General features: G+C 50.6%; 1 long non-coding RNA gene across 1 annotated transcript in view; it reads left to right on the forward strand.

Annotated features, from left to right (window-relative positions):
- LOC138497659 (uncharacterized) overlaps window positions 1-27,810 on the forward strand; it is a 286,656-nt gene that overhangs the window by 36,346 nt on the left and 222,500 nt on the right. Inside the window, exon 2 of the long non-coding RNA XR_011278631.1 lies at window positions 24,073-24,119. This is a non-coding gene — a long non-coding RNA (uncharacterized lncRNA). The remainder of the gene's footprint in view (window positions 1-24,072; window positions 24,120-27,810) is intronic.

Raw genomic sequence — 27,810 nt, forward strand, 5'->3', positions numbered from 1 at the left:
TACACCAGTGGTATTCAAACTGTGGGTCGCGACCCCCTAGGGGTCCGCGGGTGCATCCCAGGGGGGCCCTGAGAGCTCAGCATGAAAAAAGATTTTTTTTTTTTTTTTTTTTTTTAGATTGGAAGAAATGGGCAGGGGTGGCCCACATGGGCGGGCTGAAGCATGAAACTGTCTCAGGCAACAATGAAAAAGTGGCCCACAGTTGTAAATGGATATTCATTCCTTTAGTCACAGACTGGGCCTCATTACTACTATGGCGGACCAGTAACAACGGTGCTGGTAAGCTACCGGCACCGTTGCTACCGTTCCGCCATAGTAAGAGTTGTGCTCGTGTGTGCTTGACAGCCCCCGCCAGGTCTGACCTCAGCTCGTCGGATGCACCAGCACCGTTATTAACGGTGCCGGTGCATCCGAGCTCCCCCTTCCCATTTGAGCCATATGGGGCTCAAATGGGAATGGGGATCTACCGGCACCTTCGAAAGGGCAATTATCATGTCCGCCTAACTCGGCATGACCTAGTAATTGCCCATTCGCGGGTGCCAGACCCGGATGCAACTCCAGTGGCAGCCGTGCCGGTTTTACCGGCACAGCTACCGCTACCGCAAGAGTAGTTATGAAGCCCACTGTTTCAATAGTACCCAAAGGGGTGCTTTGTGTTAAAATGTAAGTAAATTGTGATATATTCAGCAACAATGGTCAACATTACTAACTGCATAGTGGCCCCTCACCCATTATGGAGGAGCTAAGGAGCCAGCCCAGTGAAACAGTGAGCACTCCCTCAGCTGCTTTATCCAGCTAATGGAGTGCTCCTGGGCTGGCTGAACTGTCAAAGGGAAACACTGTTTCCCTTTGACAGTTCAGTTTAGTTCCCCAGCCGCACATGCTCACTGAGCCATGCAAGTGCTGGGGCGTTTTGCTTCGCCAGCATTGCATAGCTCATTGGAAATGCTGGCTGGGGCACTGCATGTCTGTATGTCCGAGGGGGAGCTCCTGCGCCTCCTCGCACATACGGACAGAGCAGCTGGAGCAGCACCCACACACAGGCCAATGCAGAAGGTACGTTTATGTTCATTGTTTTTATTTAAACATGTGTATGGATGCGTTATGAGTGAGTGTATGGTGATGGATGCTCATGTGAATGATAGAGTGATTGCTGTATGAATGTGCAGCGCCTTGCATATACACATAATCATGTTCATTGTGTTAGGACCAGTGGGGCCCAGGGGACAGGGATGGTATCTTTTTACCGGACATCTATCATTCAAAACCCTCTGCCTTGTCCACAAGGCTTTCTGGGGCCTCGGTCCAAAATACCTTCAGCTATTCCTCCGCAAATACCTCCCCTCTCGAGCTCTTCACTCCTCTACCTCCAACTCCCTCAGGGTCAGTCATTTATCAAAGAAACGAGCTGGGGGTAGATCTCAGTCTTCGGCTGGGGCCTCCCTCTGGAACAGCGCCCTGCCACTCTAAAACTTGAGGAGAACCATCTTTCTTCCTGCACTTATCAGACCTACCCTGTCTGCTGCCTTAAACGTAGCACTTGCAAATTGCTGGCTGCACTACCACTGTTTGTTGCCTTTATTATTTATTTATTGTTATTTATCTGTTTCTCCTCTGCTTCGCACTTTCCACTTCTCCCCCCTTCCATGCACTTTTCCCCTCACACTTGCGCGTTCTCAATGTCACTGGGCCTAGTAAGATCGCTGTTTTATTCTCCTCTGTTCCCCTCCCTTGCCTTGTCACGCTCTGAAACACTTGTGTACGAGCGCGATAGAAATAAAATATCAATGCCTGCCCCCTGGACTCCCAGCAACAATTGCAAACTGTTTGGCTATTTACCCATTTTTTGTTAAAAGTATGCTCTACAATGCAACATTTTAACCTATTATTTAAAAAAAAATTCACAGGGGGAAACCCCCCCGAACCTCCCCTTAATGCCCCTCCACTTAAAAAAGATTCACCAGCCGCCACTGGCCCTCAGACTGTGTTGGGAACGGGATGGGGGAACCGAGGGACTATGGTGGGAGCACAATGGGCGGGAACCATGGGATAGTGATGGGAGCAGAGTGGGGAGAGCCCTGGGTGTGTGATGGGGTGGGGAGAGACCAGCGACTGGGTAGGAGTGGGATGAGGGAGCCCAGCGACTTTGATGGGAGCAGGTGACGGCGCGCAATATATACTGTCCATTTGGCATTTCTGGGGGGTCCCGACCTGCCCAAATTTTGCTCAGGGGGGCCCTGGCCAAAAAAGTTTGAAGACCACTGCTCTACACCCTCCACGGACCCTGCAGGCAGCCCACACCACAGGGGACTACCCTGCACCCCTGCTCATGTCCCACAGGCAACCCATCCACCATGGCCATGCCCACCAGCCAACCCACATGTCACCTTGCATTACTGATCACAAACACATGTCTCCCAGCACCCCCACCCCCCAGCAGTGCAGGGGCACCCTCCACCAGGCCCCCACTCATGTCTCCCACCACCCCCACCCCCCAGCCACCAGGGGCAGCCTCCACCAGGCCCCCACTCACGTCCCCCTGGACCCCCACCCCCCAGCAGTGCAGGGGCAGCCTCCACCAGGCCCCCACTCATGTCCCCCTGCACCCCTACCCCAAAGCCAACAGGGGCAGCCTCCACCAGGCCCCCACTCATGTCTCCCCCCGCCCCCCAGCCACCAGGGGCACCCTCCACCAGGCCCCCACTCATGTCTACCACCACCCCCACCCCCCAGCAGTGCAGGGGCAGCCTCCACCAGGCCCCCACTCATGTCTCCCACCACCCCCACCCCCAGCCACCAGGGGCAGCCTCCACCAGGCCCCGACTCATGTCTACCACCACCCCACCCCCCAGCAGTGCAGGGGCAGCCTCCACCAGGCCCCCACTCATGTCTCCCACCACCCCCACCCCCTAGCAGTGCAGGGGCAGCCTCCACCAGGCCCCCACTCATGTCCCCCTGCACCCCCACCCCCCAGCAGTGCAGGGGCAGCCGCCACCAGGCCCCCACTCATGCCCCCCTGCACCCCCAGCAGTGCAGGGGCAGCCGCCACTAGGCCCCCACTCATGTCCCCCTGCACCCCCACCCCCCAGCAGTGCAGGGGCAGCCTCCACCAGGCCCCCACTCATGTCTCCCACCACCCCCACCCCCCAGGGGCAGCCTCCACCAGGCCCCCACTCATGTCTACCACCACCCCACCCCCCAGCAGTGCAGGGGCAGCCTCCACCAGGCCCCCATTCATGTCTCCCACCACCCCCACCCCCCAGCAGTGCAGGGGCAGCCTCCACCAGGCCCCCACTCATGTATCCCACCACCCCACCCCCCAGCAGTGCAGGGGCAGCCTCCACCAGGCCCCCACACATGTCCCCCTGCACCCCCACCCCCCAGCAGTGCAGGGGCAGCCTCCGCCAGGCCCCCACTCATGTCTCGCACCACCCCCACCCCCCAGCCACCAGGGGCAGCCTCCACCAGGCCCCCACACATGTCCCCCTGCACCCCTACCCCCCAGCCACCAGGGGCACCCTCCACCAGAAAAATGTGCGCCAAAATGTGCACTAACAAAAAGCACCCATATACAGCCATGATGAATGGGCCATACAGTGGCCCTCTAGGACAAATGAGGTGCAAAGGGGTACCGACAAACACGGACATCCGCTGTGTGAAAAATAGCGTGTGCGTGTGTTCCTGGGTCCGCGGGAAGTTCCACACGCGATTGGCCTGGGTAGGTGTACTTTGGGGTGCGCGGGAAGTTCCACACGCGATTAGCCTGGGTACGTGTACTACGGGGTGCGCGGGAAGTTCCACACGCGATTAGCCTGGGTACGTGTACTACGGGGTGCGCGGGAAGTTCCACAGGCGGTTAGGGTGGGTCTGTGTGTTTCGGGGTCCGTGGGAAGTTCCACACGTGATTGGCCTGGGTACGTGTGTCTCGGGGTGCGCGGGAAGTTCCACACGCGATTGGCCTGGGTACGTGTACTTCGGGGTGCACAGGAAGATTCACACGCGATTTCAGCAGGGTACGTGTATTTCGCTGGTGCCGGGGAATGCTACACGTGATTTGGCCATGTGGGTCCTTCCAGGTGTTCCCTCTACACCCTCCACGGACCCTGTAGACAGCCCACACCACAGGGGACTACCCTGCACCCCTGCTCATGTCCCACAGGCAACCCATCCACCATGGCCATGCCCACCAGCCAACCCACATGTCACCTTGCATTACTGATCACAAACACATGTCTCCCAGCACCCCCACCCCCCAGCAGTGCAGGGGCACCCTTTACCAGGCCCGCACTCATGTCTACCATCACCCCCACCCCCCAGCAGTGCAGGGGCAGCCTCCACCAGGCCCCCACTCATGTCTCCCACCACCCCCACCCCCCAGCCACCAGGGGCAGCCTCCACCAGGCCCCCACTCATGTCTCCCACCACCCCACCCCCCAGCAGTGCAGGGGCAGCCTCCACCAGGCCCCCACACATGTCCCCCTGCACCCCCACCCCCCAGCAGTGCAGGGGCAGCCTCCGCCAGGCCCCCACACATGTCTCCCACCACCCCCACCCCCCAGCCACCAGGGGCAGCCTCCACCAGGCCCCCACACATGTCCCCCTGCACCCCCACCCCCCAGCCACCAGGGGCACCCTCCACCAGGCCCACACTCATGTCTCCCACCACCCCCACCCCCCAGCCACCAGGGGCAGCCTCCACCAGGCCCCCAGACATGTTCCCCTGCACCCCCACCCCCAGCAGTGCAGGGGCAGCCTCCACCAGGCCCCCACTCATGTCCCCCTGCACCCCCACCCCCCAGCAGTGCAGAGGCAGCCTCCACCAGGCCCCCTCTCAGGTCTCCCACCACCCCCACTCCCCAGCCACCAGGGGCAGCCTCCACCAGGCCCCCACTCATGTCTCCCACCACCCCCACCCCCCAGCAGTGCAGGGGCAGTCTCCACCAGGCCCCCACACATGTCCCCCTGCACCCCCACCCCCCCAGCAGTGCAGGGGCAGCCTCCACCAGGCCCCCACTCATGTCTACCACCACCCTCACCCCCCAGCAGTGCCGGGCAGCCTCCACCAGGCCCCCACTCATGTCTCCCACCACCCCCACCCCCCAGCCACCAGGGGCAGCCTCCACCAGGCCCCCACTCATGTCTCCCACCACCCCCACCCCCAGCCACCAGGGGCAGCCTCCACCAGGCCCCCACTCATGTCTACCACCACCCCCACCCCCCAGCAGTGCAGGGGCAGCCTTCACCAGGCCCCCACTCATATCTCCCACCACCCCCAGCCACCAGGGGCAGCCTCCACCAGGCCCCCACTCATGTCTACCACCACCCCCACCCCCCAGCAGTGCAGGGGCAGCCTCCACCAGGCCCCCACTCATGTCTCCCACCACCCCCACCCGTGCAGGGGCAGCCTCCACCAGGCCCCCACTCATGTCTCCCACCACCCCCACCCCCCAGCCACCAGGGGCACCCTCCACCAGGCCCACACTCATGTCTACCATTACCCCCACCCCCAGCAGTGCGATTTGCCTGGGTACGTGCATTCCTGGGGTGCGCGGGTAGTCTCCCATGCGATACCATCAGGGTACTTGTTTTACGGGGGTCGCGGGAAGTTCCACATGCGATTGGCCTGGGTACGTGTGTTTCGGGGTGCGCGGGAAGTTCCACACGCGATTGGCCTGGGTACGTGTACTCCGGGGTGCGCAGGAAGTTCCACACGCGATTGGCCTGGGTACGGGCACGTCGGGGTTCGCGTGAACTTCCACACGCGACTGGCCCTGTGAGAGTGGGGTACGTGTATTACAGGGGTGGGCGGGAATATTTACTCGCGACTGGGCCTGGAAGAGCATGTTACGTGGATTCCTGGGGTGGGTGGGAAGATTCACACGTTCGCCTACGACGCGCCGAAAAATAAATGGTCCAATCCTGAAACACATACGCCAGCATGAAGCAGGCGTACGTCGACCCGCGCAGCATAAAAGTGCGCGCAAACAACAAACAAGCTCAGACGCCAGGATGAATATACCGTTCCTAGTAGCAGTGGCCGTGGGTTACCAAAGGAGGAGGAGGAGGATAGTGAGGGCCCGAATTGTCACTCCCAGAACCAGCCTTTTTGGGATGCCTGATGACCAGGTGTATGGGAGGTACAGGTTTCCACCACACATAATACTGGACCTGGTCAGTGAGTGGGAGGATGACCTCACATCACCCACCCTGTGCTCCCAAGCACTCAGCCCCCTGGAGTAGGGCCTCAATGTACTGCACTTCTTGGCCACAGGATCATTTCAGCGGACAAGTGCCATAGTGGGTGGGGTGTCGCAGGCCACGCAGTCACGCTGCCTACACCAGGTCTTTAACATCATCACTGCACGCCCATCAGTCCGTAGGCACATATACCTGCCCAGGACACCTGCAGAAAGGCAGGCTGCCGCCCTAGATTTCTACTGTGTGGCACAATTCCCCAAAGTGCTAGGTGCCATTGACTGCACCCATGTGGCACTACGTCCCCCCCCCCCAGGGCATCTGAGCACATCTATAGGAACCGCAAGCACTGGCATTCCATCAACGTGCAGGTAGTATGTAATGCCAAGGGAATCATCACCTCAGTATATGCCAACTATCCAGGGTCCACACACGACAGCTTCATTTACCGAATGTCTACCCTAAGCCGGGACCTAGAAGCTGGGCGGCATGGCGATACATGGCTGCTTGGTGAGTATGAATCCCATTGCACATGCATGCATATCAGATGCAGAGTTATGTCACTACCCCACTAATGATACCCATCACCTCCTCACCAGGGGACAGTGCCTACCCTCTGAGCACCCACATGATGACGCTAATTCGGAACCCCATCACGCCTCCAGAGGTAAGATACAACACAGCCCATATTGCAACCCGGGGTATAGTGGAGCGCACATTCGGAGTGCTCAAGTCACGCTTTCGCTCCCTTGACCGTTCTGGCGGGCAGCTGTTATATGCGCCCCCAGTAGTGTGCAGGATTATAGTGGCAGCATGTGTCCTGCACAATGTTGCAACACGCCGGGGCCTGGCAGTGGACATGGTGGTGCCCCCACATGCACGGCTGCTGCGCATGGGAGGGGAGAGGGCACGGGGTGAGGCAGCCCGTACTCAGCTGGTGGCTATTTACTTCACATAGAAATCACACACCTGTGGAGTGCACACAGCCCTGGCACATACCATCTGATAAGCAATGATGACTCGACCTGACAATTATGACCAACAAAGGGACAGTCAACTGTCAGAACCATAGCAGCCCGAGATTGTTCATGTGGAAGTGTCACAATGTGTGCATCCCTACCTACACAAACACCACCAATGCAGTGTCATCAAAAGACACACTTCCATGCTGCAGAAATGAATACCCACTTGCAAAATACTACATGAAAACAGTGCCATGTCACCCAACCCCTCCCCGGCACAGCCACACAACACACCATGGCATGTCATGCAATGTAAGAGCAAACAAATTAATCCCCACAACATGCTCCAAGTGTCACCAGCTACAGTGTCCCTAATGGAAACATGGCCACACATGAAATGCTCACAGTAATGCAGGACCTACAACAAACATTACCAAATACTTACCAAGAATACCAATCACCTACATAACCTCCAACCTACCTTAAACATGACATTACAGACTTAAAAATTTGCTAGCCTCACTACCTGATGATGCCAGCACTTCGAACACTTCTAAGTATACAGTGTTAGCGCCACGCAAGAGTGTAGATGCACTGCTTACAACATGGACTCCAGTTCTAAGGTGGACCGCCTTGTGAAGACGTGAGAAATGGACCTGCAGATTAGGAGGATGAGATGGGTGCAGAGGCACATATCAATACACCATGCAGTGTACAATACAACAATATGCACTATGAATGTATACACAGTATTGACACAGCTCATGGGAGTCCAATGTCACCATGTATGTCAATGTCACTTGGGCACACCCTTTGCAAGCCCATGGAAACGGGAAGCAGGAGGGGTGTGTGTCACAAAAACCCAAGCATCTGAACAAAATTCATGACAAGCCTGCATGTGCCCAGCCACAATGCAGCGTATGCCCACGGAAGCCACACAAGGCAACACACTGTCCAAAAAAAAATTAATAATAATAATCAAAAATGGCCATTAATGGGCCCGGGGGGTGGGGGAGGCCACCCAGGAGGTCCGAGGACAGGGTGCACACCAAAACCCACCTGTGTGGATCTTGCGGAAAAAAAAAACACCTCATGGGCTCATGGCCTTCACGGCTACCCTATTGTGGGAGTATCACTGCTGTCGCTCTCCTCACCCTCTGCAGCTGCATCAGGAGGTGGTGGCACTATGGGAGGCAGCCCACGCAAAGCCCTAGTCTGTTCCTCCATGGCTGCAAGCATGCGGGTGTGGTAGGTCTTGTTCTGGAGGATAATTGTGCGGAGGTCCCCATGCAACAACTCACGGGATGCCCAGACCTCCGCCCTAGTTGCCTGCATCTCAGCTGAGAGCGTACATGTGAGATGCTCCAGCTGCTGTTCTGTCCTTCTGTTTGACGAAGCCTCAAGCTCAACAAGAGTCGTCCTGAGGTGAAGGAGTTCCACCCTCAGGGCTTCCCTGTGGCCCTGGGACTGTATGGAAATGGCTTCCTGCAGAGTCGCCAGTGCCGCCCGCCTGTCCCTGTCGGACGCCAACATGTCCTCCCTGTATGACTGGCAGATGGAGTCTGTTGCCTGCTGTAGTCGCTCCATCAGCCTTTCGGGGGGGACAATGGAAGTGGCCATCCTATCCATGGCCTGAGCCATCATCTCTGATGATGCTGCCTGTTGGGTTGCCATACCGTATATGGATTGCTTCCATGCGGTATTGCCAGGTGGCTGACGGCCACCACGTCGGCGGGCACCACACCTGTCTGGGGCAAGGCGAACTGCGCCTTGCTGTGCCGGCACTGCCTGAGGCTGCAGGACTGCATTCCCCCACTGATCTGCTGGCCCAGGAACAGGATCAGATGTCGCGGAGTGTGACCCTGCATCCGTAACCACCAAAGGCGTACCTGCCAACACTGACATCCCCATTGAGGGTTCTAACTTTGGTGCAGGTGGGTCGGACAGAACAGATTCCCTCCCAGGAACACTCACCTGCGACGGCACATAGGTCTCATCATCCGAATCGACACCTGAATACAGCTCGGGGGAGGTGCAGCCAGCGACACCCCTTGAGCGCACGACCTGCAGCAGTTGTGGGTTCTCACCCACCACCACACCACATCCCTCACTGGTGGTCGGTCGGCCCTCAGACCCCTCCTGGGTCTGCACCATCTCCACAACCCCAGCAGTATCAAGTGCATCATCCCCTGCCAAGACATAAACGAAAACAAATGGAAACAGGCATTAGCACTATGGCACACAATTAGGGCTGAGAGGCTACAGAAACAGTACTTGATTGACACATGTCCCACATGACTAAAACCCTCCCATGCATGCACCGTCACTGCGTGTGAAGGGTAGGCAGATGGCACACATTGATGACCCCAAGATGGAAGATGAACACATTTGCTGCATGCTGCCTAGCAGTGGCATCACACATTGGCCAGTGATTGGCAGATCAAATACACATGCCATCACACAGATGGCATGTACCCTAGCCATGAAGTGAAGAGGGAGAGGAGGTCACCAATTGTTCATTCAGTCCAGTTTGCTAATGAAATAGATTTTTTCATAGAAATGGTTCCAATGTTTAACCTGCAGCTGCCAGTCCAAAATGGTCCTATAGCACAGGGACATGTCTAAACAAATCATGTCCAGGAAACAAAGCCAGTCCACTGTACCATAGCCATGTCAGACATGTGACAATAGGACTGAGAAATCCTGAGTAAACGGGGTGGTATGCAAACAATCTGCCTGAATAAATAGAGGTAAATAAGCAATAATGTTGTGGCAAGATGACACTCCAAGGGCAACTGGCGTGGTGTTGGGCTGGATGTCTAATATTGCCAGAAGGGATGCTGCTATACCCAAATGCTGGTGCACAGAATGTATAGGAAGAGCCACATGGGTGACCCAAACCACTCAGGCACACACTCCCTCAGCTGGCACCCAAACAGAAGCCCTCCCACACACACCATGCACATGGGTGACACACACTTGCATGTGCACTCACCGGACAATGCCTCGTAATCTGCCAGTCCTCCCACACCTTGGATCTGTTCCTCCGCGACGTAGGTCCCAGCAACCTGCTCATGTGGAGTGAGTTCTATGTCGTTTGCTGGAGACCCACCTCCAGTCACTAGAGTTGCAGCATGACTTGAGGCCAGCTTATTCTTTGCCCTGCGCTTCAGGTCATTCCAGCGCTTGTAGCATTCAGTAGCTGTGCGCCTCACGATTCCAAGGGCACTTATGATGACCGCAATAGTCTGCCAGTGTGCCTGACGTTATGCAGGTGTGGTCTTGGATCCTGCAACAATCACCATTTCGCGGTCATGTGCGGACACATACTCTACAAGTGCATTCAGTTCGGCCTCATTGAAGCTGGGCTTCCTTGACGGGTCGGACTGTGTAGCTGTGTCTGGGGCATCAGCCTCTACTGGACGAGCACTCTTCCTCTTCCGCTTGGAAGGTGGTGGGAATCCTGAGTGTCCTACGCCGCTCTGGACACTAGGGGCAGGAGCCCCGGTGGACTCTGTACTAGGAGTGTGGGATTGCACACTCAGCATGGGAGTTGGTGCAGGCATTAGCTCAATTGTGATGGTGTCAGGGGGAATGTCAGCATGATGGACTTGGACCGACACTGTCCTGGCTGGGTGTGTGAGAGGTGGGGTGGATGGAGCCGCAGCTGCCCCTGCAGCCTCCCCAGCCTGCCTACGTGGGGCAGCAGATGACCTAGCTGCCCCTGATCCACGAGGCCTGATGACACCAACGTTCACCGGCGCACGTGGCCTAGACCTGCTGACCTGGAAGTCAGCCATGGAGTCACCCTGTGCCAGGGCTGGTCCAACAAGGGCTGAGCATGGATGGTGTCAGCCACGTTAACCTCAATGAGGGGGGGCATGGGTGTCCCTGACTGCTCCTCCACACATGGGGGGCTAGGGGCACCCTGCAAGTCACATCCACATCCCCTACCGGATCCACCACGGCCACCACTTGGGGCTTGGCCACCTTTGCCACCCTTACGGCTTGTTGCCTCCCAGCCATGGCACTGATGTTATTGTGCGTATGGGAGTCGATGTGAACTATTCTCCTGGGCAATTGGGGGTCAAAGGGGTTGGGTACCAGATGGTAATCGTACCCTAGTGCTCTAGCAAGGCTGTATGTCACCCCTGGGGAAAGATGACAGGTCACGCAACGCACATGCACCCCAAATAAGGGAAGTAAGGTGCACGCAACCCCTCCTAGACCACGTATGTGGAAAAATAAACCTGCACTACGCTGTGGCACCCAAAAACACAAGAATGAACGTATGCGTGTCACACGCAGCCTAGAATAACCTCTGAAGGGGTACGCGACACACGGGGCAAGCACAGATGTTAAATACGTGCGCGACTCACCGTCTGCCAGGAACAAAAGCGTGAAAAATATGCGCGTGTGCGCGTTGGCAACACCCCCGCCAAAAGAAGAATTGTACGCTGTTTGAGGAGACAGGACAACAGTAGAAGGGAACGCTGTTTGAGGAAACAGGCCCAGGAAAAAGAGGAAAAGAGAAAAAGCTGTCAGAGGTAACAGGGAGTACGAACTGGAAACGCTGTGAAGTAAATCGCGTGTGAACCGACAAGAAGTACAGATTTCACCCACTCACTCTCCACGAAAAGCACGTACAAGGAAATAGCGTTCTACATGTACCTTTTATACACACGTCACAGACGCGCATACACGATGAGGCCATTTCCACCAATTACACGCTTTGACACTCGGACGTGTATCTCTTTTTTTTTTTACACGCGCCATTCTCTACGGCCATGCGCGTGATGTCACAGCTGTGCATGGGGGCCTTTGGGCCAATGAAATCGCGTATGCGTGCAGACGTGCTTACGCGCTAAGGGCCTTTCCTCGAATTACACGCAGACGTGCAGGACTTTTCACGTGCCAAATCACTCCGTATCAAGCTGGCCACGCGTAAGCACACGGAAGACCACGCTCCTGCCCAGAGAGCCGATTTACTGCACCCCAGAGCCCCGAGCACACTCCCACCTGCCATCTGCTGCTGCCTGACTGCCTGCTGCCCACGTGCCCTACCATTTGCTGCCTGCACATCAGCCAGGGGTGCTGTTGCTGTGACCACCCCTGCTGGAACCGAAGACTCCCGACTGGGATTCCATCGCTCCACAGCCCAGCCCCAGGACCCAGTTGCCCAACCAATCCTGCCTCTGGGGTTGTCATGTCGGGCACTGCACATCTGGCACCACTGACAACCCCCGGCCAGAGAGGCAGAGGGGCACCAGCTTCAGTGCCAGGGAAGTTGGTGTCCTGGTGGAGCAAGTCCTGGGGCAGTATGATGCCCTCTACGGAAGTGTGCGCGCCGACAAGGAAGGACGGACTCGGATCTGGACGGACATCGTGACTGCCATCAACGCGGAGGGGGTGGCAGTCCACGACTTCCAACATGTCAAGAAGCGCTGGGAGGACTTCAGGTCCAGGATCCTGAACAAGGCCCGGCGCCTCTTGAAGGCAGCGGATGCTAAGAGGCGCCGGGGCCACTTGTCGGAAGATCAGATGAGGGTCCTGGAACGCATATCCCCAGCGCTCCACGTCCAGGTCCTTGAGAGGCAGACCCGTCTGGAGTCGAGCGGTAAGTGTACATGCATCATGATTGTAAGCTGGGCATGTGATGATGTGCCAGTAGTGTGCCGGTTGCACATCTGTTTGTATGGGGCGGAGTATGGGTGGGGGTGTACAGGACCGTGAGGCTAACACATGCGAGCGCTGTCATGTGTGAGACATGGATGGTGCTTGTGTGTGTAGGCTTGCATGCCAAATGCAGTTGTGAGGGCACACATGTTTGTATGAATGTGTATGTAAGTAGGCTTGTTCGTGATGTCACACATGTATGTTGTTTTCAGCTGCATGTATCAGCACTGTGTACATGTGCATGTGTGTGTATTTGACAAGGGTGCAACAGTGATGCAACATGGATGCATGTGACAGTGGGATGTGGAAGCCTGATTGGCAGATGTGACATGGATGCCCATCGGAACACTGCGACAGTTGGCTGAGGTGTACACATGCATGCAAGTGTGGTGGTGTGCGTGCATGTGTAGTGCACTCCCTCTGTTGCATGTGATGTCTGGCTCACATTTGCCTGCTCATGCTGTTGTATGTGTATGGATGGTGCTGGCAGTTGCGATGTGGCTGTGGTATGGCTCATGTGTGCATGTAGAAATGACATGTGTGTTGCCAATTGTGATGCCATGTCTGAGGTTTGCCAATGCCAATCATGTACAACTGTCATGTGTGTATGTGTCCATTGTACAGTGCCCTGATGCCTGTGTTTTATTTCTCCCTGTCTGCAGCGTCAACTGATGAAGAGGGCAGAGAAGGTGCTGTGGAGCACAGCGGCGGGGGTCGCACCGCCAGCCGGAGACGCAAGGCCCGGCTCCCCTCCCAGGTTGTGATCTCGTCGGGGAGTGAGGAGTCCGGTGCTGCGTCCCAGGCCGCAGCTGCCGGGGGGAGGAGTTCGATGATGCCCTGGCCCGGAACATCCCGAAGTGAGCCGTTGGACTAGCCCGCTGCCCTTGTAAATAGTTCTGTAGTTAGTGTTAGGTTTCCTTTTGGTTTAGCATTTTTTTTGGACAATGGGCCACAATTTTGTATATATTCTTTTTTTTTAGGTAGTGTTATTAGATAGGTTTCATTTCTTCGGTTGGGATCATGGACCCTGGCTTGTTTAACTGTATATAGTTGACTTTTGGATTTTCATTTTTTTTTTATGATTTCCCCATGGAGCAATGGATTTCGATTTTAATTTTCCATTGGATTTACTTTTGTGGACTGTGACTTTGGACACCTTTCGTTTGCATTATGATTTGTGGTTTTGCATTATTTCACGTACCTGCTTGTTATTTTTTATAATAATTTCCATTATTGTTTTTTTATTTTTGGTTCAATTTATGTTGCGTTTAATACATATTTTTCTTCAAACTTCAATGTGTAGTATCATCTCATTGGTTTCATGCATATCATGATATGCGTTTTGACATTCACTGACACCCATTGGGTGTATGTGAGGGACATGTGTTCATTTCCAAACTTGCAATTGTGGTTATATCATGTTTTTGCCATTTCTAAGTGGGTGGATGCAATACTCAGGAGGGTGTTTGGCATTTGGAGGCTGACCATAAGGGCCAGGGATCTAGATTGTGTTGACATGTTGGCTGTGGGACATGAGTGGGGGCCTGGTGGAGGGTGCCCCTGGTGGCTGGGGGGTGGGGGTGCAGGGAGACATGAGCTGGACATGAGTGGGGGCCTGGTGGAGGCTGCCCCTGCACTGCTGGGGGGTGGGGTGGTGGTAGACATCATTGGGGGCCTGGTGGAGGGTGCCCCTGGTGGCCTGGGGGTGGGGGTGCAGGGAGACATGAGTGGGGGCCTGGTGGAGGCTGCCCCTGGTGGCCTGGGGGTGGGGGTGCAGGGAGACATGAGTGGGGGCCTGGTGGAGGCTGCCCCTGGTGGCTGGGGGGTGGGGGTGGTGGGAGACATGAGTGGGGGCCTGGTGGAGGCTGCCCCTGGTGGCTGGGGGATGGGGGTGATGGCAGACATGAGTGGGGGCCTGGTGGAGGGTGCCCCTGGTGGCTGGGGGGTGGGGGTGCAGGGAGACATGAGTTGGACATGAGTGGGGGCCTGGTGGAGGGTGCCCCTGCACTGCTGGGGGGTGGTGGTAGACATGATTGGGGGCCTGGTGGAGGGTGCCCCTGGTGGCTGGGGGGTGGGGGTGGTGGGATACATGATTGGGGGCCTGGTGGAGGCTGCCCCTGCACTGCTGGGGGGTGGGGGTGATGGGAGACCTGGGTGGGGGCCTGGTGGAGGCTGCCCCTGCACTGCTGGAGGGTGGGGGTGATGGGAGACATGAGTGGGGGCCTGGTGGAGGCTGCCCCTGCACTGCTGGGGGGTGGGGGTGATGGGAGACATGGGTGGGGGCCTGGTGGAGGCTGCCCCTGCACTGCTGGGGGGTGGGGGTGATGGGAGACATGGGTGGGGGCCTGGCGGAGGCTGCCCCTGCACTGCTGGGGGGTGGGGGTGATGGGAGACATGAGTGGGGGCCTGGTGGAGGCTGCCCCTGCACTGCTGGGGGGTGGGGGTGATGGGAGACATGCGTGGGGGCCTGGTGGAGGGTGCCCCTGGTGGCTGGGGTGTGGGGGTGGTGGGAGACATGATTGGGGGCCTGGTGGAGGCTGCCCCTGCACTGCTGGGGGGTGGGGGTGATGGGAGACATGGGTGGGGGCCTGGTGGAGGCTGCCCCTGCACTGCTGGAGGGTGGGGGTGATGGGAGACATGGGTGGGGGCCTGGTGGAGGCTGCCCCTGCACTGCTGGGGGATGGGGGTGGTGGTAGACATGATTGGGGGCCTGATGGAGGGTGCCCCTGCACTGCTGGGGGATGGGGGTGGTGGTAGACATGATTGGGGGCCTGATGGAGGGTGCCCCTGGTGGCTGGGGGTGGTGGTAGACATGATTGGGGGCCTGGTGGAGGCTGCCCCTGGTGGCTGGGGGTGCTGGGGGACATGCGTTGGTGGGCAGTAGTGCAAGGTGACATGTGGGTTGGCTGGGGGGCATGGCCATGGTGGATGGGGTGCCTGCAGGACATGTGCAGGGTAGGCCCCTGTGGTGTGGGCCACCTGCAGGGGCCGTGGAGGGTGTAGAGGTAACACCTGGGAGGACCCACACGTGCAATTCACGTGTGGTGCTCCCCGCGCACCCCTGTAATACACGTACCCTGATGGAATCGTGTGTGATACTTCCTGCGCACCCCTGAAATACACGTACCCTGCTGCTTTTGCGTGTGATACTTCCCGCGCACCCCTGGAATACACGTACCCTGATGGAATCGCGTGTGATACTTCCCGCGCACCCCTGGAATACACGTACCCTGATGGAATCGCGTGTGATACTTCCCGCGCACCCCTGAAATACACGTACCCTGCTGCTTTTGCGTGTGATACTTCCCGCGCACCCCTGAAATATACGTACCCTGCTGCTTTTGCATGTGATACTTCCCGTGTACCCCTGGAATACACGTACCCTGCTGTTTTTGCATGTGATACTTCCCGCGCACCCCTGGAATACACGTACCCTGATGGAATCGCGTGTGATACTTCCCGTGCACCCCTGAAATACATGTATCCTGTTGCTTTTGCGTGTGGAACTTCCCGCAAACCACTGAAATACACGTTCCCCGCTTGGCGTTTACTGTTTGCCAGCCCTGTGAACTGGTCCAGGGTTAGCGCAGCCCTTTGCGATGATTTGGGGATTTTGAAGGCTTTTCCTTGCGCGAGGGCATTCTTGGGGGCGTAACTGGTGCTGCTGCAGGGTCGCTGCGCCACTCTGGGCCACGGCTGGTTTCCGAAGCTAAAATCCAAGAATGCGTTGTGCGATGAAAAGGATTTTTTCGCACGCGGCTGTCGCAGTGTATCGCAAGGGGACACTGCGCCAGCCGCATGCGCCATTTTTGTGCGAATTTCTATGAATTACCCTGTAAGTCTCAAACCAACTTCATATGTTCTTGCATTCGGGTGGCGGTTTGCGAGATGGGAATAGGGGGCCTCCTCTTGTTCTTCCCAGGTTTCCTGGATCATTTCCAGGACATCTCTCGGCTCTCTTCCATTGAGCAATTCAAAGGGGGAGAAACCTGTGTAAGTTTAGGGGGTTTTTGTCACTGCAAATAGTGCCCATGGGATCATTCGGACCCAGTCTTTCCCATCCTTGTCTACCGGTTTTCATAGAATTAGTTTTAGGGTTTTAGTGAATCTTTCTACCAAGCCATCGGTTTGAGGATGGTACACAAATGTTCGCAAGGTAGTAATGTGGAGTAGGTTTTAGACTTTGGCCATAAGCGTACTCATAAAACTGGAGCCATGGTCCATTAGTATTTCTTTGGGGAAAATTGACCCGGGAGAAATACAATAGAAGATACTTAAGGATCTGCTGGGTGGTATTATTTAACATTGGGAATGCCTCGGGATATCGGGTTGCATAATCCATGATCACAAGGACACATTTATTGCCTAATTTGGATGTTTCATGCAGTCCAATTATGTCCATACCAATTCTTGAAAAGGGGATTTCTATGATCGGCAACGGGTTCAGAGGGGCAGGTGATGGGATTTGCATGCTGGTCTTTTAACATATTTCGCACATCTGTATGAAATGTGTTACATCGGCGTGGTTACCTGACCAGTAAAACGTCAAAGTAATATGCGCCTGGGTTTTAGATTGTCCTAAATGCCTCCTGTAAAATGGGAATGCGCGATTTCCATTACAACGTTTTGGTGGGTTTTTGGTATTGCCAATTGTAATTTTACCATACCTTCTGGGGCGGCTTCTCTTCTGTAAAGCAATCCTTGTTTTAGAAATAAAAAGGGACTCCCCTTCTCTAAGCCTTCTTCTTCCAGAATTGCTTGTAAAACATGAAGCCTCTGTGTCTCTGGGCCCCTTTTTCTGTCTCTCAGCTCCAGCTCAAGCCTCAAAGTTTACAAGTAGAAAAAGCAGCGCAAACCAGGAAGACCTTCCATTCCAAGAAGATTTGAGTAGTTCAGTATTCAATACCGCATCGTAGGAGTGCGAGGCGAGTGCTGTTCTGTTGCCTGATTCTACACTTCAACTGTGAATCCCTCGTGATTTCCACTGCAAACTACAGTGTTATCCCTTGAACTGCAGCTGAGATTAGTGCTTACCTACTTGGATGTACGTGGTATCATACTGATGCTATTAGCCACAGAATGAAATCACCCTACCTCAGACTATTGCTAATTATCCCAACCTTCACCTTACAGTGGAAGAATAGCCTAGACCCCAGACCCAGATTTCCTAACAAGAAGCTTTGCGCGCAGCGTGGGATTGCGAGGCGAGTGCTCTTGAGCTGTTTAGCTGTGCAGCCAGCACCTTGCCCAAATCCCTTTTTCAGTTGACGTCCTGTTGTCTTTTGCGTGAATCCTAAACCAATTGGACAAGAGCCACAGTAATGTAACCTAAAAACGACCATGCCTTCCTATGCCAATAAATTAACAGTGGCCACACCCCCAGTTGTACGGTTGGAAACAAGCTCTACTTGAGAGCAAGCACCAATAAATAATCTGTGCAATGGCGAAACACTTGCTAAGAATAAAAAACGGTCCAAGTCTATGACTATGGACATTAGACGTTTATGGTCTTTGAATGCTCGGCCGCTTAATACGCGAGACATGAAAGCTTCACCGCTTGTGAGCACAACTAATCACATACTCCCCAATGCTCAGGAAATACCAGAGATAATCCAAATCACTCCTGAATCGATCCTTCAGATCACAGATGCTGAGCTTTTAATTATCACTACGCAAGCCTCTATGGTTCAGGAGCATATAGAACTGCCACTCATGCCTGTCCAAGCATCTTCTATCAAGCAACCTGATCCAAAGGACAATATGGGCAGCACCATGCACAACGCTCTCCCCTGTGATCCTAAAATTATTGAGCCGTAATACACACAGTGGATACCACACAATTACCGCTATTATACTCTCAAGTGGTCAAATCAACAACTAAAGAATTGAAGCCACACGCATTGGCATGTTTGTCCACAGAGATTCTACTAAAGGATGCTGCAAAGTTATACGAACAAACGCAATCTGATATAAATATTTGCAGTGAGAATGGCACAATCTATGAAACACAGCCAGATGAAGTGGTGACCAATAAGCCGATAAATTTGTCACAGTCACCAATTTTGTACACAGACTCCTCAAACTTGACTCAATACTTCTGTATCTCCTCCCACGTCCTATGTAAAGTAAAACCCACCTCACGTCCGTCCTTTGGGTTCAAACGACCGTTAACCTCATTACGTTAAAGTACTTTTACTGCCATTAATAATGGAATTTATGCCCTGACTAAAATATTTGAAACATTAGAAAAGAAACTGGATTTTCAGGCAAATCTACTTACTCTACTATCGGCAAAAGTTGACTGGGTAGCCACTGAATTAAGGAATCTCCAACAATCAGTGGCATCTCCTAATTCCTCCAAATGGAAATTTAGAATTGGAATATCCACCCAGAGCATCGACTGAGGTGGGTTCTCAGACTGTTGAGATATGGGGGTCCGTGGAGCAACTGGACACGAAACACAATGCATCATTGTCATTACTTGTAAACAATTCTAATGACTGCAAAGTACAAGATTCACAAGAACCAATACAAGAAGTATTTCAATGCCAAAAAAGGAAGGAAACAAATGAAACGAACAGGAATTTAAAAAGGAAAACAGAGAATGTACAAAACATCGCAAAAGGGAAAACAACTAAATCTAAAAAATTCATAGATAATTTGACTAGCCCAGTCATCTCTAAACAATCTAGCAACAAAGCTAAAAGAGCCCAAATTGCAACTAGCATTGCGACAAATCAAGAAGCAATCCCTCAAGAAGTGATCACATGTATCAATTTAGGTGAACCTGCATCGCCTGATACTAACATCTGTCCCCCAATCCAGGAGGATGAATTAATGATAGTATCCACCTACTCAATCTCCTCCTTAGCTGTACTGAGAACATCAGATGATCTGAGCGATCAGGCAGGTCCCCCGAATGTCAATAAACCCTCTTACAGGCATTACATCACTGAAGATCCTGATGACCTTTATGATTATAACTTCACAATTCTAGAACAAAAAAGATTCAAGACATATAAAAAATGGGATAAACAGCAAGAAAACTTTCCTGCAAGAGTTCTTTCAAACTCCTGTACTGATCTAGAACACAAATATCAAATAACCTCACCAAGACAAGACCATGTAAGAGGCAAATTTGCTCCCGTTGAGCATTTAGACAATGATAATGAAAGGGAATATAGAGACTGGCACATTAAATATTCAGATACCCTAATGCTACCAATGCTTAACAGACAAAGGGAGGCTCCCTATCTGAATAGCACAACAATTATCACTGCATTTAGGTCCATATCTAATCTAAAGTTGATCAGATTGCGTGATATTGAATTTATCCAATTTGTTAATAAAAAGATGGATACAGTTTATCTGTTTCATCACAAATCATTAAAGAACTCATCTGGAACACCAAAGACAAATTGAAACAAGCTGGTTTCAAATTAGACATCATCAAGAATCCACCAAAACCGACCGGACCGATGAACGGTAGGACCCATTCAGTTATTAAAATTGAGCTGTTGTATATTAATTGTCAAGGCTAGCAATCACACCTGCGCCGTGAAGTCTCTCTTAGAACAACACACGGGTATACCAGAGACTGAACATGTTCCTGGCTAGCAAAAGCAATTAATGACTCGAATACACCAAAAAACACTAATGCCATGAATCCGCATTGGTATGTACTGTTAGAATGGCTGGGTGGAATACAAGGGGCTTTAAGCACCTGGTGAATCCTAATACCGAAAATCCCCTCTCTAATTATGAAATCATAGCGCTCCAAGAAACGTGGATATTATCAGAACCTACCTGGCCAGCTTATGAAATCTCATGGATTCCTGCGATCTCCCGTTCTAAGGTAAGACCATCTGCTGTCTAATAACTGCAGTAAAACTAAACATGAGAAGAACCTTAATGGTGTGGGCCTCTCCACATCCGTGCATTCAATTAACTAAACGAACCCCATCAGGTGCAGGGAGTGCTTTCAATACTGAAATGGCCATTCTCAATTTATATTGGAAGCCAGTTATAATAAATGAAAATTATTTTCTACAACTTGTGAATAACATGCTGGACATATTGCAAATAATCCAAAGGTTGGAACTACCATAATTGTGGCTGATCAGAATATATAATGCATTGGTCTCAAAGAATAGGTTATCAATTTGTGCGCGGGATTGGCTAAAACTCATGAAAGAAAGAGATTCATAATGCTAAATGGGCTAATTGAAGGAGATACCCCTCCAAATCCGACATGGACTAGAGAATAGTCAATTTCTATTTTGGACTATGCTTTCAAATCCTCCGAGTCACTTAACAATGTGAAAAAGTTTACCATTCTTCCCTCAACATCTTAGAGATCACTTGGGTTCAAATGCCCCGAAACCCTTCTGACTACTGTAGCCAAACTATTGAACTGAATCAAGGGAGGAACAGAATTAAGTGGAATACGCAGAAACAATTTAATTTATCAGAATTATTGCAGATTTAACTTGATGCCCCAGATACCACTGGATCAGTACCTTATACTGAAACCTTATATTTTTTTTGTACAATCACAACAAAAAGGTCCACAACAACAATCTGTGCACAAATAAACATATGACCCAATTATACAAGCCATGAAATCTAATATGAGAAAAGCAATAATTCGAATCAAACAAACTAATCCTCTAAATATGGTAGAAAAAATTGCCAAAATTCACACAATCTATAAAAACCGTCTTAGACAACATAAAGAATTGAAAGTTCTGGTAGCTGGTGAACGCATGCTATCTGCTATTGCGACAAAATCTAGCTCGCAAATATGGAGATTACTAAGAGATGGGTCTAATGATGCATCTTCCTCTTCACTATTGAATCAAATTCGTGCTCAGAAATTGATAGCATACTTTACAACATTATTTGCGTCACCTGCTGAAGTCGTCGAAAAACAGGTTATCTTTACCACTAATTGCAAATCCTTAGTATTTGATCACCAAGCTATTCTCACGCAAATCCTTAGATTGAGTCCATCCCATGCCCCTGGCTCTGATGGTTTATCAAATGGAACATTGAAAGCAATCCCACATATTTGGGCTCACATTTTGATTTTAATCTTTCGAAAAAACTGTCAGACTGGTCAGATTCCGGTTTTCTGGAAAACTTCTATTGTCATCCCAATATTCAAGAAGGGCAATCTGAAAGATCATATCAACTACTGACCGATTGCTTTTCTTGATATTCCAGGATTCTTTTTTGCACGGCTAGTATTGAAGGAATTTAGCAGGTGCATAAAAAAGGAAGCCAAAGTAGATACCACAAATCAGCATTTGTAACCGGACATGGAACTTCTGTTAATTTACTAATCTTAACTGTCATTAAACATCATGTTTTAATAGCAAAGCTGAAGATCTACCTAGCTTTTATAGACTTCAAACAAGCCTTTGATTCCATATTGAGGAAGCTATGATGGAAAAAGCTAAAGATAGCAAAATGCCCGGCCTTCATTCTAGACTTAATACACCAATTCTATAGCAATACATCAGGAAGGACTATTAACAGATCCCATTCCAACTTATCGAGGCTTAAAATGAGGCTGCATCTTACCCTCAGCGCTATTGAATTTCTATATTAATGACCTAAACATTGCACTAGAGGCAACACGAATCTTTCCACCTAAAGTTGGTGTCATATCTCTTGGCTTCTTTATGCAGACGATCTAGTCATCCTGGATCAGACTCTGGTTGGATTGCAGTAGAAATTGCATGCTTTGCAAACTTATGCCAGGTCAAACTCATTGGTCATAAATATAACTAAATCTAACATCTTGACCCTATCAGCTACCAAGGGGAATAAAAAGTTTAATTTCAACTGGCACATAGGCAGTGAACAGTTGGAATCAATCAATGAGTTTTGCTATTTAGTCCAGAATATCAATAACAACAACTGCGATACTCCACATAAAAAAGAAATTAAATTCAAAATGGAAAGTCTCACATCGCAAGCGAAAATAATACAAGGCAAATATGGTAAATTCTCATGCATACTAATTTTAACCTACTACAAACAGAAAGTGGTACCAGTAGTCACCTATGGAGCCCAATCAACACTCCCTGAAAATCATCCCAAATGGGATTATCTTGAAGGGATCTACTGGAAAACGATATTGTCACTCCCTAAAAATGTTCCCATTCAGATAATCCATTTTGAATTAGGTTTGATCTCCCTCCAAACAGTAGTGGATTGGCAAACACTGGCTCTATATAGGCAATGTTCCAGTCTTGATGCTGACATGCAGAGCATCAATGAACTTTACTTCCAACTATTGCAAATTGCTTAACAAAAAACGACAATAAATCCTTGGACTCATGGAAGAGGCACTATTTGACAATCATGGAAAAAGCTAATATTGACGAGAACTTACTTGTAGATAATCCTGATCGCTCTAAAGTAAAATTATATCAGTGTGACTGGAGTCTCCTGTGGGATAATTGCCAAAAATACAAAGCATTTAAGAATGGTAATTTTAACATTAAATCGCTGAAGCAAATTCCAAAATACCTTTTTAAAATTCCCAGATCCTAAATTTCAAAATTCCCTCATGCGACTCAGCTGTGATCTATGGCCTACCAAAGCCATAGTAGCCTTGAGATCGAAGGATCTAACATCTTCCTATTTGTGTAGATTTTGCAACGATCCCGCAGTAACTAAAAATCTTGAACATCTTTTGGTCTCATACTCGTCTGACCCTCATGAAGAATAAGTTCTTTCATACGTTTTTTTCAGGAATTCAGGATATTATCGCCTAAACAAATGTGGTTTAAAATATTTAATGGAAACCAGGTTTCTTTGAACATAGCAACAATACATTGTTTGGCTAAACTAGATCTATAATGACAATCGCCCAAAAGGAAAACAAAAGCTTATGTTGAGGTATAAACTTGTAACTGAGAATGAACTTGGAATGCATGATATTTGGCCCTAGCCTTTCTACCATTTCTTCTATGATTGTAATTGGAATATATGCTATTTTAGATTATTTTCTCATTACATATGTAATTGCATTTGTAGGGCTTTTGTTTGTTTTGTTTTTAATGTATGATTAATGTAATTAAGTGATGATGTTGATTATGCTGTGTTTAGTAAGAAAGAGGCAAATAGATTGTGAAAATAATTGTTATATGAATGTCTATATTTGAAAGGTTGTATCTCAACCAAAAAAAATAAAGGTTTTACTATTTTTTTTTTTTAAACGCTTCAGCGAGAGCTGGATCATTTCGCTGGGCAAAGGCTAGTTCGGGATAGATGGTGAGTCACTTCTTCCATCCTTTCTTCGATGTTAATCAATTTATCAGCTTTACCAAAGCCTAAGTTACTGCTTTCTGTTTTATCTATTTTACTTTCTTTAAACTGAGGAAATAGAGCTCTTTCCAAAATTCCCTGGGCAATTTGATCTCCCCGACGTACATCAAAAGGGATCTTGCCATGGTTTTGTAAGAGAACCTTCACATCTCCCTGAAAGTCGGGATCAATAATGCCTGCTAAAACATCTATCCCGAACTTCCATGCTAGGCCAGATTTGGGGGCCAATCTAATGTAACACCCCAGAGGGGGTATCATAACCAAGTATGTAGGAATCATTCCTCTTTTACCAGGGGGATAATAGCTTTCCTACTGCTACAGATATCAAACCCTATTGATTCCTTGGTGGTGATGGAAGGGCCAGAGGCTCTCTGACTACGTTTTTGAAATTGTAGGGTTCCCAATTAGTTTCAATTGAGTCACATCCCACTTCTGACACCAAATGTAAGGAGCTCATGGTGGCAACAATAAAGACAGACACAAGTGATCACAGGTCAAGGGTGTTTATTAAACTGTAAATGCAGGGTGGAAAATCGCTTAACCTAAATCTAAGATGGGAGCAAGCTTCGATCATCAAATGAAAAATAAGGCAGTCCTTGTGGCGTCTTGTCAAAGAAATAGGCCTATACTAAAAAAAAAAAACTATTGCCAAATCCTTACAACTAATTACAGAAAGAGTCTGGGATAGTGGTTTCAATAAAGAAAGAAGTGTTTACAAATAATAAGTCAGGATTTGATTGCCAGCGGTCTCCCTTCCCCACGTTTTGAGCACGGGACAAAGCGGATCTCTTGAGCACACCCACCCTTTCCCAGCACGAGCCGACAGTTCTGCACCAGCTATCAGGTTCTTTAATGGTTAAGTCTCTTTTCAATAAAAGTCTCTTGCCTTCGAGGGTCTGATGTATTTAACATAACAAACTTATATTTATCGGGGCGCCTGGTTAATGCCTTGCTCTGCCCAGGTTGGGACAATTAGTAGAAAAAAACAGAGATGAGCGAGGTCATGAGTGTCTTGATGCTGACAAGAGAAACACTATAACCTGATCTAGTCACCTCATTAATGATGGACACAGAATTTATAACGAAATCTGTATACTGCAGTCAGGGTTTATTTCATATGCAGTGGGTGTATTAATACACATAACTTTTGTAGGACATAGGATATTCACTGTTAATATATACAAGGTATGGTACCTAAGTTGCAGTAATCAAATGTAAAATATTTGACATGGTTACTTGGGCATGTACATTCTCTCAGTTTTCCTTGGGAAGGAAAATGGAGAACTTAGTGAAGTACTTAATCCAGTGGTTGGCACAATGGCATGGGTACAATCTATAGTTGAAACAACACAACAGTGTTTTTCGGCCATCTTCAAAGTTAGCTTTGTGAGCTAAGGTGGATTAGGCCTTCATCAGGACGAGGGACTCTTTAGGAAGGGAGTATCCTATGTGGGCTGTTGGGGTAAACAGACAAAGAGTGTGTCAGGAGATAGTGGTTCTGTAGTAGTCTAGCAAAACAAGATGTAAATGAATACGTTAGAGAAAAGGAAACCGGTGCTTACCGGATCCGGAGAGCACAGTTGCTCAAAACATCTTAGTGTCAGCGTACACCGAGGTGGGTGGTAATATTATTCCTTGAGTTCATACTTACTGTGAAAACAGATGTATGGATTCTAAAATGGCCACAATGGTGCCGCAGAGAATAGGCGTGGAATCTTACCTATAATATCCAGTAGGCGGAAGACTGTTCTACCAGGATGGGCGTATTGAATACAGAGAAGGATCTGTGTGGGATCACAGTGGACGTCTCTGTGGGGAGACAAAGTAACGGGGACTAAGCGTTGAGTTCCTGGGACGCACAAAAAGGTGCCGGCACCGTATCGCACTGGTGAAATTGTGCACAGAAGGACTGCCGGTGTGTGCAGTGAATCGACATGTAAGAATGCAGTTCATTATACGTGAAATAATCAGTCAGACTGAGGTGGTGGATTACAGTGTCAATGTGGCGTGAATCAGGCTGGGTGCCGGAACGTCGCGGATGACAAAGGTCCGGTCATGCTTGTATCTGGCTCACATTAATGAGCGAGGAGGAAAAACGCGTGCGCGCCGAGTGATGGCATGTCTGAGGCACGACGTGTCAATGTGTTGGTATCATGCAGGTGCCGCAGCTTGGCCGTCTTGCTGCGCGAGACTGGGTGGTAAAAATAGCTGACACCGTAACATTCTACAGAGGTAGAGTGATTAAGGCCAAATACTGCAGTATACAGATTTCGTTATAAATTCTGTGTCCATCATTAATGAGGAGACTAGATCAGGTTAGAGTGTTTCTCTTGTCAACATCAAGACTCTCATGACCTTGCTCATCTGTGTTTTTTTCTACTATTTAACATAACAAATAAAAAGTTCCAAATGCACTTTGGGTGATGACTTTCCACCCCTGGATCTATACCTCTTTTGGCTCGGAACCCTTTCGGACCTCAGCGTCCCTCCGTCGGGTTCACTATGGCGTTTCTTGCATTCACAAATCTTAATGTCTTTTCAAACAGTTCACTGTGGACATCCCTCTGCCGGGTTCACTCTTGCAAACCTTTGCAACACACTGTTCATGCACTAATTTCACCAAGCTGAATTAATTTCCCTTCGCTTCACAATCATCTGTCGGTGAAAGAGTTTCGACTGTACAGAGGATTTTACAAGACCCCTGTATGACCACTTTGACCCCTATTCGGCTTTTCCCAAGGCCTTTTGGTCATGATAGTTTCAACAATCGGGTAATCGCCTAGCATTCCCTGAGTGAACATCCACGTGGTGTCGGACTCTTCTGTTGCTGGTTTCCCCCCTTCTTGCATCAATAGCTCTGTCGGCCATTCACAGTTCAATTTAGCCATTTGCTACTTTTCGTTCAACACAGTTCGGTTTCTTATCGACTTTCCACTCGACTCAACGGCTGTAATGAACCGCTTGGCTTTCTTTCTCTTTGGGGTCAAGGTTGGTACCACAGAGACAAGCTTCTCTCCCTGGCTTGGTTATCAGTGCAGGGTTCTCGTGTACCGTTGACATCTGCTGCAACACACACTGGCTATTGTTCAGTCTTACGATTCCTTCTGCGGAGGAGACACAGGGCCTCATTACACGGTAGGCGGTAAACCATGGCGCTATTAGCGCCATGGTTCATGCCGGTAATTTACCGGTACCACCTTGGAGGAAAGGGGAATTACCGCCCCATTCCAAGGTTGGCGGGGCGGTAATTCCCCCTTCCACCAATGCCCTTCCCCATTCCCATTTTTGCCCCATAGGGCTCTATGGGAATGGGGAAGGCGCTAATTACGGTACCGCAAATTGCGGTACCGTAATTAGCTCCACTGGTCCCTTTGCGGGTTGGTTTAAATTCCCCAAACCGCAAAGGGACCTCGTAGTAAGGCGGTAAGGATTTATCGGTACCGGTAAAATACCAGTACCGGTAAACCCTTACCGCCTACCGTGTAATGAGGCCCCACGGTCTTGGTCGGAAAGGGCAAGGCCGCTTCTCTCCTTGTCACCCTCTCGCCGTCTTTCTCCTCCTCTTGGACTGCTGTGCTGCGTTAGCTCTTACGTCGTGTGGTCTGCCTTGCTCGTCCTGTGCTCTCGTGTTCCACCT

Source organism: Ambystoma mexicanum, chromosome 5q, assembly GCF_040938575.1.
Source record: "Ambystoma mexicanum isolate Mex_15411 chromosome 5q, UKY_AmexF1_1, whole genome shotgun sequence".
Lineage (NCBI taxonomy): Eukaryota > Metazoa > Chordata > Amphibia > Caudata > Ambystomatidae > Ambystoma > Ambystoma mexicanum.